The sequence below is a fragment of the Salvelinus alpinus genome, chromosome 7 (assembly GCF_045679555.1).
Source record: "Salvelinus alpinus chromosome 7, SLU_Salpinus.1, whole genome shotgun sequence".
NCBI lineage: Eukaryota > Metazoa > Chordata > Actinopteri > Salmoniformes > Salmonidae > Salvelinus > Salvelinus alpinus.
The window spans coordinates 61,515,934-61,529,797 of NC_092092.1; the positions used below are offsets into that span (position 1 = coordinate 61,515,934).

General features: G+C 39.2%; 1 long non-coding RNA gene across 1 annotated transcript; it reads left to right on the plus strand.

The window, feature by feature from the left end:
• The first annotated feature begins 1,830 nt into the window (after nucleotides 1–1,830).
• LOC139581422 (uncharacterized) lies at nucleotides 1,831–12,512 on the plus strand. Its single transcript, XR_011676216.1, has 6 exons — nucleotides 1,831–2,052; nucleotides 2,321–2,659; nucleotides 8,642–8,757; nucleotides 8,904–11,040; nucleotides 11,341–11,453; nucleotides 11,781–12,512. It is a non-coding gene; the product is annotated as an uncharacterized lncRNA (long non-coding RNA).
• The last annotated feature ends 1,352 nt before the right edge of the window (nucleotides 12,513–13,864 follow it).

Sequence of the window (13,864 nt, forward strand, 5' to 3'; positions counted from 1 at the left end):
TTGTCTATCACTAGCAGCACCATATCACCAAGTAAAACTCTCAGTATGTTGTCTATCACTAGCAGCACCATATCACCAAGTAAAACTCTCAGTATGTTGTCTATCACTAGCAGCACCATATCACCAAGTAAAACTCTCAGTATGTTGTCTTTCACTAGCAGCACCATATCACCAAGTAAAACTCTCAGTATGTTGTCTTTCACTAGCAGCACCATATCACCAAGTACAACTCTCAGTATGTTGTCTTTCACTAGCAGCACCATATCACCAAGTAAAACTCTCAGTATGTTGTCTCTCACCAGCAGCATCATATCACCAAGTACAACTCTCAGTATGTTGTCTATCACTAGCAGCACCATATCACCAAGTAAAACTCTCAGTATGTTGTCTATCACTAGCAGCATCATATCACCAAGTAAAACTCTCAGTATGTTGTCTTTCACAAGCAGCACCATATCACCAAGTAAAACTGAGTATGTTGTCTATCACTAGCAGCACCATATCACCAAGTAAAACTGAGTATGTTGTCTATCACTAGCAGCACCATATCACCAAGTAAAACTGAGTATGTTGTCTATCACTAGCAGCACCATATCACCAAGTAAAACTGAGTATGTTGTCTATCACTAGCAGCACCATATCACCAAGTAAAACTCTCAGTATGTTGTCTATCACTAGCAGCACCATATCACCAAGTAAAACTCTCAGTATGTTGTCTTTCACTAGCAGCACCATATCACCAAGTAAAACTCTCAGTATGTTGTCTATCACTAGCAGCACCATATCACCAAGTAAAACTGAGTATGTTGTCTATCACCAGCAGCACCATATCACCAAGTCAAACTCTCAGTATGTTGTCTATCACTAGCAGCACCATATCACCAAGTAAAACTCTCAGTATGTTGTCTCTCACTAGCAGCACCATATCACCAAGTAAAACTCTCAGTATGTTGTCTATCACCAGCAGCACCATATCACCAAGTAAAACTCTCAGTATGTTGTCTATCACTAGCAGCACCATATCACCAAGTACAACTCTCAGTATGTTGTCTATCACTAGCAGCACCATATCACCAAGTAAAACTCTCAGTATGTTGTCTATCACCAGCAGCACCATATCACCAAGTAAAACTCTCAGTATGTTGTCTATCACTAGCAGCACCATATCACCAAGTAAAACTCTCAGTATGTTGTATATCACTAGCAGCACCATATCACCAAGTAAAACTCTCAGTATGTTGTCTGTCACTAGCAGCACCATATCACCAAGTAAAACTGAGTATGTTGTCTATCACTAGCAGCACCATATCACCAAGTTAAACTCTCAGTATGTTGTCTCTCACTAGCAGCACCATATCACCAAGTAAAACTCTCAGTATGTTGTCTATCACTAGCAGCACTATTTCACCAAGTACAACTCTGAGCATGTGTAAATATACTTGGTGAATGAAGGTAATTCTGATTCTGATCATAATGGTTTGTAACTGACACAGGACACCTACAATGCTGATCCCAAATAAACACAGCAAAATAAAAGACACACAATAGTACTATAAAAACATATAACATCTGATCAAGTTGTTTCTATAGACTGTGTGCAAAATATGTTTTCCCCTTTCAGTTGTGTAAGTGCCTCTATTATTCAGAGCAGACATTGCATGCCAATCAATCAATCACATTTATTTATAAAGCACTTTTTACATCAGTAGATGTCACAAAGTGCTATACAGAAACCCAGCCTAAAACCCCAAACAGCAAGCAATGCAGAGGTAGAAGCCAGGCACCATAGGATGTAGAAGTGAGATGTGATCGGTGTGATAAGCACCTCCCCTGCTCACAGAGACAACACCATCACTTGGTTTCCTGACTCAACCACCTCACTACTTGTTTGACAACTAGGTTAATCAAAAGGCAATACATTTCTGGCTTTAAGGATCAGTTACAGTAACTATTTTATTTTTTAATGTAACTGGACTTAGAAGGTTGTTGTGTGAAGAGACATGGAGGCTGTGTTTGGACTAGTGTTGGTGATGTTAACAGGAGTGTCTCATGGTAAGATGCTTCTTATCCTCTTATTCTGCATCTGCTACATGGTTTCTATTGTCTACTTTGTTTTGTAAAGATATGAATGGTTATTGAGTCAAATGCACATACAGCATCATGCATTAGATGAGTGCCGCTATTGCTACAAATTATTTAAAGAGAGACGTACATTTCTTGGGCATTATGTCTTTCATTGAGATCCCAATGACAAGATTGTGATTATCATTAGTTCTCTCTGTCTCTGTCTGTCTCTGTCTGTCTCTCTCTCTCTCCTCAGCCACAGACACGGTGACCACCTGTAATGCTACTCAGAACTCATCCCAGTGTTCTGTGGTTTTGAGTGGAACTCTGAATCTCCAGCTGATGACCAACGCTAGTGGATGTGAATTGTTGTTTAAAAAGAACCTCACCGATGGTCCTGCACTGATATTCTCACTGAAAAAAAACAAGGTGACCTTTAGGGGAATGAGTGAAAAAATATCAAAGTTCTTTATCAACAATGGGACCTTTAGGTTAACCAATGTGGAGAGGACTGATTCTGGGCAATACCTTGCGGAGATCTACGATTCCAATGGGTTACGTTTGGGAACCAGACAAGTACAACTGGACATTGAAGGCAAGTAACATCATATAACACAAGATATTTTAATCCATATTTTATCCTCCCCTATCTATTAAAATGACCAAATACAAAACAAATGTAATAAGGTGCAGCAGATCAAAGTAGCCATGAAACTGCCAGCTAAACCATCAATATCTCCATTATGCAGAGATCATAAGTACTACTTCTTAGACCTAGTAACCATTTCCTTAAACGGCTGGAAATTGCAGAAAATTGTGTAAATTAGGAGAATACAATATGCTGAGACACAGCACGTGGCAACACTGAAAAATCCACATTCATGTTGGCTTACAAGTGCCTATAGAATGTCTACACCCCCTGTCACGTAGCTAGGAGTGGTGGGTATGGAATCAGATGCAGAGAGCAGAGGTTTTGGGGAAAACCGTAATTTATTCGGTTTAAATGGTCACGCCAAAGCAATAGGCGCAAAATAAAGACAGACCCAAAACAGGACACCAAACAGTCCGGAAAAATGCACAAACAAAACCTTCCACGACAAAACAGAAAACAAGCCCGCACAAAAGCAGGCGGGCATAAAAGGCTTAAATAACCCTGCAATAACCCCCAAACAAGAAACAGATGAAACCAATAAAGACATAACCAACAGAAAAAAGAAAAGGGAATCGGTGGCAGCTAGTAGAGCGGTGACAAGACCGCCGAGCGCCGCCCGAACAGGAAGAGTAGCCACATTCGGTAGAAGTCGTAACACCCCCTTGGATTTCTGCACATTTTATTGTTTACAAAGTGGAATTAAAATGGATTGCATAGTAATTTTTTAACAATGATCTAAACAAAATACTCTGTAATGTCAAAGTGGACAAAACAATTCTACAATTTTCTTTAATGAATCCACCCCCAGAAATAAAAGCATGCAACTCCTGTCAATTTGGTGAAAGCCTATGTTCTATCAATGGGTAAAATAACAAATGTCCCCATGATTTAACTTCTAAGTGGTCCATCTGTGAAAGTCAGGAAATTGTTTAGAAACACATCATAGTGTCACGATCGTCTTGCTGAGAGAGAGTGGACCAAGGCGCAGCGTGTGCAAAATACATTCTCTTTTATTTTAGAGAAAGGAAAAAACACGCAACGAACACTTTAACAAACTGAAACAAAACAACAAACGATCGTGAAGCTATAGACGTAAGTGCACACACAAGCTACAAACGTACAACATAGACAATTACCCACATTAACCTAGTGCCTATGGCTGTCTTAAATATGGCTCCCAATCAGAGACAATTAATGACATCTGTCTCTGATTGAGAACCATTCAGGCAACCATAGACACAGCTAGACACCTACACTAAACACAAACCCATCTACTCTACTTAACCCCCTAAACCATACAACCACCCTAGACAATACAAAAACACATACCTTCCCCATGTCACACCCTGACCTAACTAAAATAATAAAGGAAACAAAGAATACTAAGGCCAGGGCGTGACACATAGCTACATCATTCTCGTCACTGGAGATTGGGGATAACAAACTATCACATTTCATAACGCTTTTAAAACAATTACCAGCTAACCAGATCGCAAAGTCATGACAAAGTATATATTTTGCTTAGATGTGCCCAATCTAAACAGTGTACCAAATTATTCAACTCGGTTTCTCCTTCAAGTATCATGTCACAGTGCATCCTGTGTGTCTGGAAAACAGAGATATTACAGAAAGGATGTGATAGGAATCCCATTGGGCAATGAATGGAGAAACGTCCCACCCAACTGACTGTCAACCCATCGCATTCACGTTGTTAAGCTGCGTCACGCGGTTGCTAAACTAATCGTCACTCAATCCCTTCTCTAAGTCAGGATATGAGTTGAGAACTGCCTATTTTCCTCGAAAGTATGTTATGTCCAAAACTATACGATATCACAGAGAACAAGTTAATTATCTCAAATGACTCCCATTCACTACTTGAAGGAGAGCTGTCAGAATCACCCAGAATGCACAGCATGGTCTATACACAATGAGCGTTAATACTAGTCCAATGGAGTTTCCCATCTCCTTAAAAGTGGGACAGAAACATACTCTGCTCTAACTCTGGGCAGAGATGAGCAGCAAGTTGAATTCAGTGAGATAGAGTTCTAAATTGATAGTGCAGTTTGTTTAGCCGATTTTACTGCGACAGTAGCTAGCTACTTCACATGCTGACATAGAGTAAGATGGTGCAGACAGACATGGCAGCTCTGCTTCTAGCTCCTAAGCAACTTTGCAGTGTGTTATTTCTTTCATTATTAGCCCAGAACATTTTTTGTGTTATTACGTACAGCCGGAAATAACTTTTGGATATAAGAGCGGCGGTAACTCAGCAGCGTTACGACCAGGAATACGACTTGTTTGTTCCCCCCAGGGCAATTGAACTTATCCCAGAGGCTGGTCCAAGATGCCGCCGGCAGAGAAGAGGTATTCAGAGTGGATTTATAATCCGATTCAGGAGGCGTGCACACCATCTACCACTTCTGAGTATATCACTTGCTAATGTTCTGTCTCTGGACGAGCTCAGGGTGAGGATCTCTTTCCAGAGAGACATCAGGGACTGTAACATAATTTATTTCACGGAATCATGGCTCTCTCGGGATATACTGTCCCCATCCATACAGTCAGCTGGGTTCTCAGTTCATCACGCAGACAGGAATAAAGAACTCCCCATGGTAGAAGAAAGGCAGTGGTGTATGTTTCATGATTATCTACTTGTGGTGTGATTGTGATAACATACAGAAACTCAAAGTCCTTTTGTTCACCCAACCTAGAATACCTCACAATCAAATGCCGAACGTATTACCTCCCATGAGAATATTCTTCGGTTATAGTCACAGCCATTTATATTCCCCCTCAAGCCGATACCACGATGGCCCTCTAGGAACTACACTGGACTTTTTGCAAACTGGTAACCACAAATCCTGAGGCCGCATTTGTAGTAGTTGGGGATTTTAACAAAGCACATTTGCAAATGACTGAATGACTGAGGGACCTTACAGATGTTCTATGTATGGGGAACATTCGAAAGGGTAGTCATTCAAAAATCATGTCAACACATATTATTTCAGTCCATATAACTTATGTGATTTGTTAAGCCACATTTTACTTCTGAACTAATTTAGGCTTGTCTTAACAAAAGGAATGAATACTTATTCCATGACTATTGTAGTTATTACATTTTTATTAATTTGAAAAACAAATATGTAAAATGTTCTTTCCACTTTGACATTATGGAGTATTTTGTGTAGATCAATGTAAAACAAATTACAATTAAATAATTTAAAATCCCACTAACAAAATGTGGAAAAAGGGGGCTTAGACTTCTATAGACTCCGTATGTATAAGGGGCTTAAAAGCCATGGAATCATTGAATGCAAACAGCCAGTAGGAGTTTAAGAAAAATGTAGACCTTCAGTTTAGGTTGCTATACTTATATTCTCAAAAAGGAAGTGGTCAGCATGCTATATGTGCTTCTGTGTTACCAACTTCTGTAGATGAGTGCTGTTGTTGTGCTCTGTGGGTGTTGTTGCCTGGTAACAGTGGCCTGATTTCAGTCAGGGGGTCCTCATCAGCTGTAAACAGGGCTACCCACAGGAGCCTGTTTCATAAATAGAAATGGAAACTGTACCAACTGTCTCTGTTTCCAAATTTCAATATGTATAGGCCAATTCATTATGGCCTCATTACAGATTGTAAGCAAGTAAGTTACATTAACTCCTAGCAACTGGTCTAGAGACGACAAAATTATTGACAGTAGGAAAAGAGTGGCTATCAGCTGATCATAGTGAATGAAAATGTAATTCTGCTAGCTAGTGTCGTGTCTTTGGAATCATTAAAGTGAAGACTGTTATTTTATCAAATCAATTCTCTGTAATTATTATTACGTGATCAAACTAATCATGTAAATGTAATTAACTAGGAAGTCGGGGCACCAAGGAAAATCTTCAGATTACAAAGTTATAATTTTCCTAATATAACTCTTCAGGTATTTTAACATCTGATCATTTAGTCTTCTAATTAATGAATGATTCTTTACCTCACGTTAGTCTCATTCAAAATGTCATAAATTGTTGGTTATCGGCACGAACCCAGCCTTTACTAGGATTCATCCAAACAGCAATTGTCTTAATAATTTATTTACTAACTAACTTAATAATCACAGATATGAATAAACAACACAGTAGATATGGTTACAAGGAAATGATAGGGGAGGTTCCCTAGTGGGCTAAGCCGATATGACGGCTTGGTGGACAAAGGGAAGTGGGTGAGGACTGAAAACAGCCGGGAAAGAACAGAAGGCTCACTACACACAGTACTACTATAACTATATTAATTTAAATGCTAATGCTTTGCACAATGAACGCTCACTCATTCGGGAATAATTGTAATCCATATATATATTTACGCCCAGTGTGTCATTGTGATCTCTGTTGGAATCGTCAGTCCTTCTGTTAGAGAGTCAGTTCATCATCGTCTCTCTCTCTGCTTCCCTGAAGATCAAAGTCTTTCGTGGTTAGATGTATGCTTCAGAGTACCATTCAGAAATGTTCTTATAGATAGATGTTTCGGCGGTTGTCGATCTTCGCATTCCAGGTTGACATCATTTCTAGCTGCAGACTAGTAATTAGTATCTAAGTTTTGCTCTTATTCTGTCGGGATCGATAGTCTCTGAGTTTTACCATTTCCCGCCGTGTACCCAATGCTCCACGTGGTATGGTTAGGAATTCAACAACCATTACAACCTTAGCTTAAACTGAGTTTTTTGTGGTCTGAAGAGGATTTCCTCAGGAGGGGGATTTATTCGTAACAGTAGAAAAGGGCTTTTTCATGATGCCAGATCTTGTCTGTGCTCACGGGGGCGGGCCAATGACTTAGTTAAACTTTAAACATGACATCATTTCCCAAATAGCTTCATCTTTACTATTTCATTTTATACAAGACTTAGATGCAAACCCCATAATTGAGAAATGTACACTTTCAGAGATATAGTTATGTGTGTTTCCTGTCATCTCTGAGGTCACCAAATGAAACACACTCGTCATACCCGTCCCTTAAGTATCCACAGACTATTCCCAACTTCTCACAAGTGGACATTTTGTATCAAATTCCCATTTTGGGGATTTAGGAATTCGCCATGTGAAATCCTTTGTTCTCTCTATGTGTCTTTCTTTCTGCAGGGCCAGGGGGAGAGAGTCTCCGCCAGGAATTTACAACCTGAGATAACAGAACATGGGTGTAGGAGAGAGAGAGAGAGCGAGGGGGATGCCACGATCTATACCCAGAAAAGGCCATGTCATGACACCAGCTAATTGGCTATGCTGTCTCATTTTTAGTTGATTTGAGTTGATTTGAGCCTCATACAAACAAGCAGTCCAATGCATTATTCGCTATCCTTAACAGAGAGAGATACACATTACAGATCCAACTCAAACATAGCCTTCCAGTATGCACACTCTCCACCCAGTGTCTGTAGTCAGAGTCCACTGCATGCAGAAGTCAGACAAGTGCACAAGTGGGGCTGGAGTGTGGGTGAGGGGCTGAAGTGCAGGGGAGGGGACATTTTCCAAGATTAAAGTTTATGAAATGAGCCAGTTTGATGTGCACTTTGTTACATTTAAATTAATACATTTGAAAGAGACTGAAAAGTATTTTTTTAAATGACTATTACATTTGACAAAATGCCACTGTGCTGCTAGGGCACTTTTTTATAAGAGGGCACAGCCCTATTTGTGCACGTGCCTGGATATACATCTACACTGAGAGTACAAAACACGAGGAACACCTATTTCCATGACAAAGACTAACCAGGTGAATCCAGGCTAACCTTGTAGAGTCCATGCCCCGTAAGGGCAGATGGGGGGTTGCAACTCAATATTGGGAAGGTGTTCTTAATGTTTTGTACAGTCGGTGTATGTTGTGTTGTGTTTATTACTATTCATTAATATGCTCATCACCTCTCCACCATGTTAACGCTCCTCTATCTAGGACCAGGTCTACCCATTGCGCTCATCTTGGGGTCAGGTTCAGTTGTTGGTCTCCTCCTAGCAGTGATGCTGGTAGTCTGCTGTATTCAGAGGAGAAGGAGAAGTCCAGCACCACAGGTTAGAACACAGCAAGCACCCCACCTATAATGTTACCATAGTTACTATCAATGAGGCTACAGTACAGCACATATGTGTGTCACCACTACTTAGGATCTGACTTACTGTGTCATCACACCACTGATTTACCCCATTTCACATTTCAGATGCAGAACTCAAAGGATCTCAGTCTTCAGAATGAGGAAAGAGGCGACCAAACCTGTGATACTTGCTAACAGAGGGGAGATAGAGGTTTAGGACTCATTAGTAGGCTTCCAGAGAGTAGTCATTGATAAGTAACTAGAATGGAGACAAACAACTCATTCCTTTTTCAAAACAGCCCAAACAATTTCCTTAGTTTTTTCTGTGTGCATTAATTAACTTCTAATAAATATTTTTATGGTAGTAGCTTATTTTTTATTCAGCGTTTTTCTGTTCTGTTGGCAGCTGTGAATCAGCACTGGTATTAAATTACATTAATACTTTTTTTGAGGATATTGAAACAAATTGCATTTGAATACTTTTTCTCATGACAGTTATTATAGCCTAAAAATCACTATTGTTTTGCAGCTTTCTCTTTTCAGAGAAGCTAAATAATGTTAAATGTTAATTTTACTCAAATAGAACAACCTGTACTGGCACATGTGGGCAGTCCTGATACAACATTTTTAACAGAAATTCAATGGTTCATTGGATCAGTCTAACATTTGCACATACACTGCTGCCATCTAGTGGCCAAAACCCAATTTGCGCCTGGGCTGGAATAATACATGATGGCCTTTCTCTTGATGGTACAAAAAATAAATATTTTACGAGATCTTTCACCAGATCTAATGTGTTATATTCTCCTACATTAATTTAACATTTCCACAAACTTCAAATGTTTCCTTTCAAATGGTATCAATAATATGCATGTCCTTGCTCCAGGTCCTGAGCCACAGGCAGTTAGATTAGGTATTACATTTTAGGTGAAAATTGAAAAAAAGGGGCGGATCCTTAAGAATTCAATGTCCATTTCTCGTTTTTGCTTTATTTCTCTCTTCATACATTTATAGGATTGTAATAGTTATAAATGTATGTTATTGTCATGTTCAAGCCTCAAAATCAGATAATTAGATTATAAACAATTGTACCATTGCATTGTTTAATACTCATTTTTGATTGCCTTGAATTGCATTCTAGAGCCTGCATTCTAGAGCCTGCATTATTTCCCTATAACACACGGTAATATTGCTTGGTCTAATTCAATGTCTATGAAGCTCATTCTTACATGTTTTATTTTTTAGCTGCTTTTGAAAGCAAACGTCAAATTGAAAACATTAATGGCATTGTTGAATTCGATTTTCATAATAGTAAGCAAGAATGATGGTTTGGTTAGCTGAGCTAGGGATTATTTTTTAATTTTTATTACCAAGACAACTACTGTACTGTAGCAATTTAGCTAGCTAGACTTGCTAGCTACTTCAGTGGATGTTGGCACATTTCTATTGGCAAAGGAATACATTTTAGAGGCAAATATGTTAATTTATAGCCATGGTATGATAGGAATAATCAATTCAGGGCTCTGTGCGTTCTCCGGAAAATAATGCAACTCCACGATGCGTTAGCACACCTTCCACATCGTGCACTATATTCCAAAGAACGCAATTCAGGCATTCATCTCCTCCGGTGATGCTAGAGAGAATGGATGTCAGTGTTATGGAGCTCTGGGAGGGTCTGTCTTTCTCCAGCTGACTGATACCAGAGGATATACATTCTTATTATAAAAAGACCCCAATGATAAAGCTACAGACATAGTCAACATTTTAAATGATTTAGTGAGAATGCATGACTCCATTAAAGCTATATCAGAGTTCTTCATGAACAACAGGACATTTAGGATGGATAACACAGAAAGGACGGAGTCTGATGAATACCTCTTAGAACATTTCATTCTAATGGAAGTTCATTAGCCAACAGAAGACTAGACCTGTTCATTGAAGGTAAAGGGCTATCTCAACAACAAAAAGACGTATGACTATTAGCTTCCAAAGAAATATACAATAATTTGACACAATGTAGATATGTTTTTTGTCTGTTTGCTGAAGTTGCCTTAATCCCCACAGCTCCAGTGTCCGTCTCATGGATAGATGAGGGTGTCCTGCTCCTCTGAGGGGGACGGTAGTACAGCTGAACTCTGGATGGACAGACACTGAGAGACACTGAGACCTCTCCTGGTGATGAGACAAACACCATCACTCTGAAGAAAGGCCTGTCAGGAGATCTCACCTGTACCGTCCAGAAACCACATCAGCAGGTGTCCAGGTAAGCTACTGTACTGTCACATTTTCATTCCTATGTCTGTGCCATTATTTGTTTTGCTTTAGCAGACACATCATGCAAAATAATACATGATCATATTAATAATGATGATGATGACGACTGATGGCATCATAATCATCCTGACCTCTAGGGTCGTTCCACGAAATGAGTTCCTTTGCGTCCCTTTGATATTTTTTTTATATAGACCACATGGAGAACTAAATACATCAGATTTTTGACAAATTTGATTCATTAGCTGAGCACTTAATTTAAGTTCTATTCTGTCTCTCGTCTGTCCCCCAGGACCAGGGTTCAGTGTGTTTGTTAATTTCCAACCTGCTGAAGTCTTCATTCTGCTGACAGTCTGTCTGGGATCATACTGTTTCTACAGAAGAAAACCTGTCCTCAAGAACATTGTCAGTAACCATGCATTGTACCTTAAATTAAGAGAGAGATTCCTCTAGAACAGGGCCAGTAATGCATCATTGTACATTTAATTAACATGTAGCTGTATATTTGTTTGAGGAAGTTTATCATTTTAACTATCCTCCTTTTTCTCTGTCACCCTCCCTCTTTCTCTATCTTTCTCTCCCTCCCTCTCTCTCTTATTCACTCTCTCTTTATCATTCTATCACTCTCTGTCGCTCTCTATGACTATCACTCCCCTCTTTATTACTTTCTCTATCACTATCACTCTCTGTCTCTCTCTGTCTCTCTCTCTCTCTCTCTCTCTCTCTCTCCAGATAATGGTCAGTAAGCAGAGTGTATGGATTCTCTCAGGTGGATCATGGTAGATCTCAGAAGAGCGTGTTGATGCCCTGAGAGTTGCTATGGGGACAAACCAGGCTGTGCGATTACCTTATGAAATAACTGCTAATGATTATATAATATTGCTTACAGTTGAAAATGTTTGATGTCGCTCTTTTAACCTTTATTAATTAAGCTGTAATTATCATTTTGTGTAAGTACTTATTATTAAATGTATAGCACAATGTATTGCATTGCAATGTTTTGTTTTATATTGCTTGTGATATACATTCTTACTGTGAGTTCATAATGTTATGATTTGATGTATTTGTGCGATTTTGAATGCATAGAAGTAAAAGCAAGCTACCTAATATATCATTAACTACTACCTTTGAAACATTTTGAATCTCATTTCTCATTATCTGCTACTGTTTAAACATTTTAAACCTAATTTCTCATTATCTACTACTTTTTAAACATTTTAAACCTAAATTCTCATGATCTACTACTGTTTGAAACATTCTGGACCTAATTTCTCTTTATCTACTACTGCTTGTTTAAAGCACAACAAACTAAGTGACAATGTGCAGGGTTTTCTGACTTTTCTATCGGCCCACTGAAATACATTTTATCACACATACTGGAGCACTTCCCTTCATGAAGAGCCAATGCTGATGTGTAGTCAGTCAATAGTCACAACATCACAGACCACATCTCAACATCATAGACCACATCTCAAGTCACCAGTTCTTATGTCTCCTACTTCCTAGAATGATGGGCTAAAGTAATCTTGAGACGAGTAGACAATCCAAGTTAATACCCGGCCGCTTATTTAAAAAAAAAAATATATATATATATATATATATTTTTTTTACAGGGACAGTGCACATTAATCAACGTTTCAGTAAAAGTGCCGGTTTTAGCCAGCCGGCTAATTTTCAACCGCAGTCCCCGGGCAGGTTATTAAAAACAATTACAATATAGACAATAGCAACATAGAACAAGCAAGACATAGCAACATAGGACAAGCAAGACATAGCATACAGACAGAGCAACATATGACAAGCAAGACGTAGCATACAGACAGAGCAACATAGAACAAAAAGCAGCAAGACAAAATTCATAAAAGCAACAAAGTGTTTCCACACCTTACAAGTTACAGACAACAGACATGGAAAGCGGCAACACACAGCTAGGGACCATGTTCACAAATCTGATTGACCTTTAGCCATGTCTTCAAGCATTTTGTGAAAGTGTGATATGTGGTGCAGTTATGTGTGTCTGATGGCAGTGTATTCCAGACATGGGAAGCTCTCACAGAGAATGCAGATTTACTAAAGGTGCTTTTCCTTAGGGGAACTATACAGTCACCTCTCATGGCAGACCTTGTGGATCTGCTGCCATATGTTTGGGTTTTCTGTTTAACAAAAATATTGAGTGGAGGGGGAGCCAGGCCATTAAGGATCTTGAATACAAGACATGCGTCGGTGTATTGCACAAGATTTTCCCAACTCAAGAGCTCATGCTTTCTGAGGATGTGACAATGATGATGGCTATTGGGCTTCCTATCAAGCACTTTGAGAGCCTGTTTGTAGACAGACTGAATAGGTTTTAATGTTGTACAGCAGGCTTGGGCCCAACTAGTCAAGCAGTATGTTAAGTGGGGGAGTATCATAGATTTGAAGTACAGTTTTGCTACCTCTGTAGTCAAACAATTTCGTATAAATCGGAAATTAGCTAGGTTGAATTTGGTTATTTGAATTACCTTTTTCACATGCTTTTTAAAAGAGAGGTTAGAATCAAGTATGATGCCAAGGTACTTAAAATCAGATACCACCTGGAGCTTCTCCCCTGACACATAGACATCTGGCTCAGTAGCATCTGTTGCCCTCTTTGTGAAGAACATGCAAACAGTTTTTTTCACATTGAGATGCAAACACGAGTCATTGAGCCACTTTGTAACCTGGACCATTACAGTAGTGAGTTCTTGTGCAGCTTGTTGTTTGCTCTTTGCATGCACATATATCACTGTATCATCTGCATACATTTGAACTTCAGACCCAGTACAGACAGAAGGCAG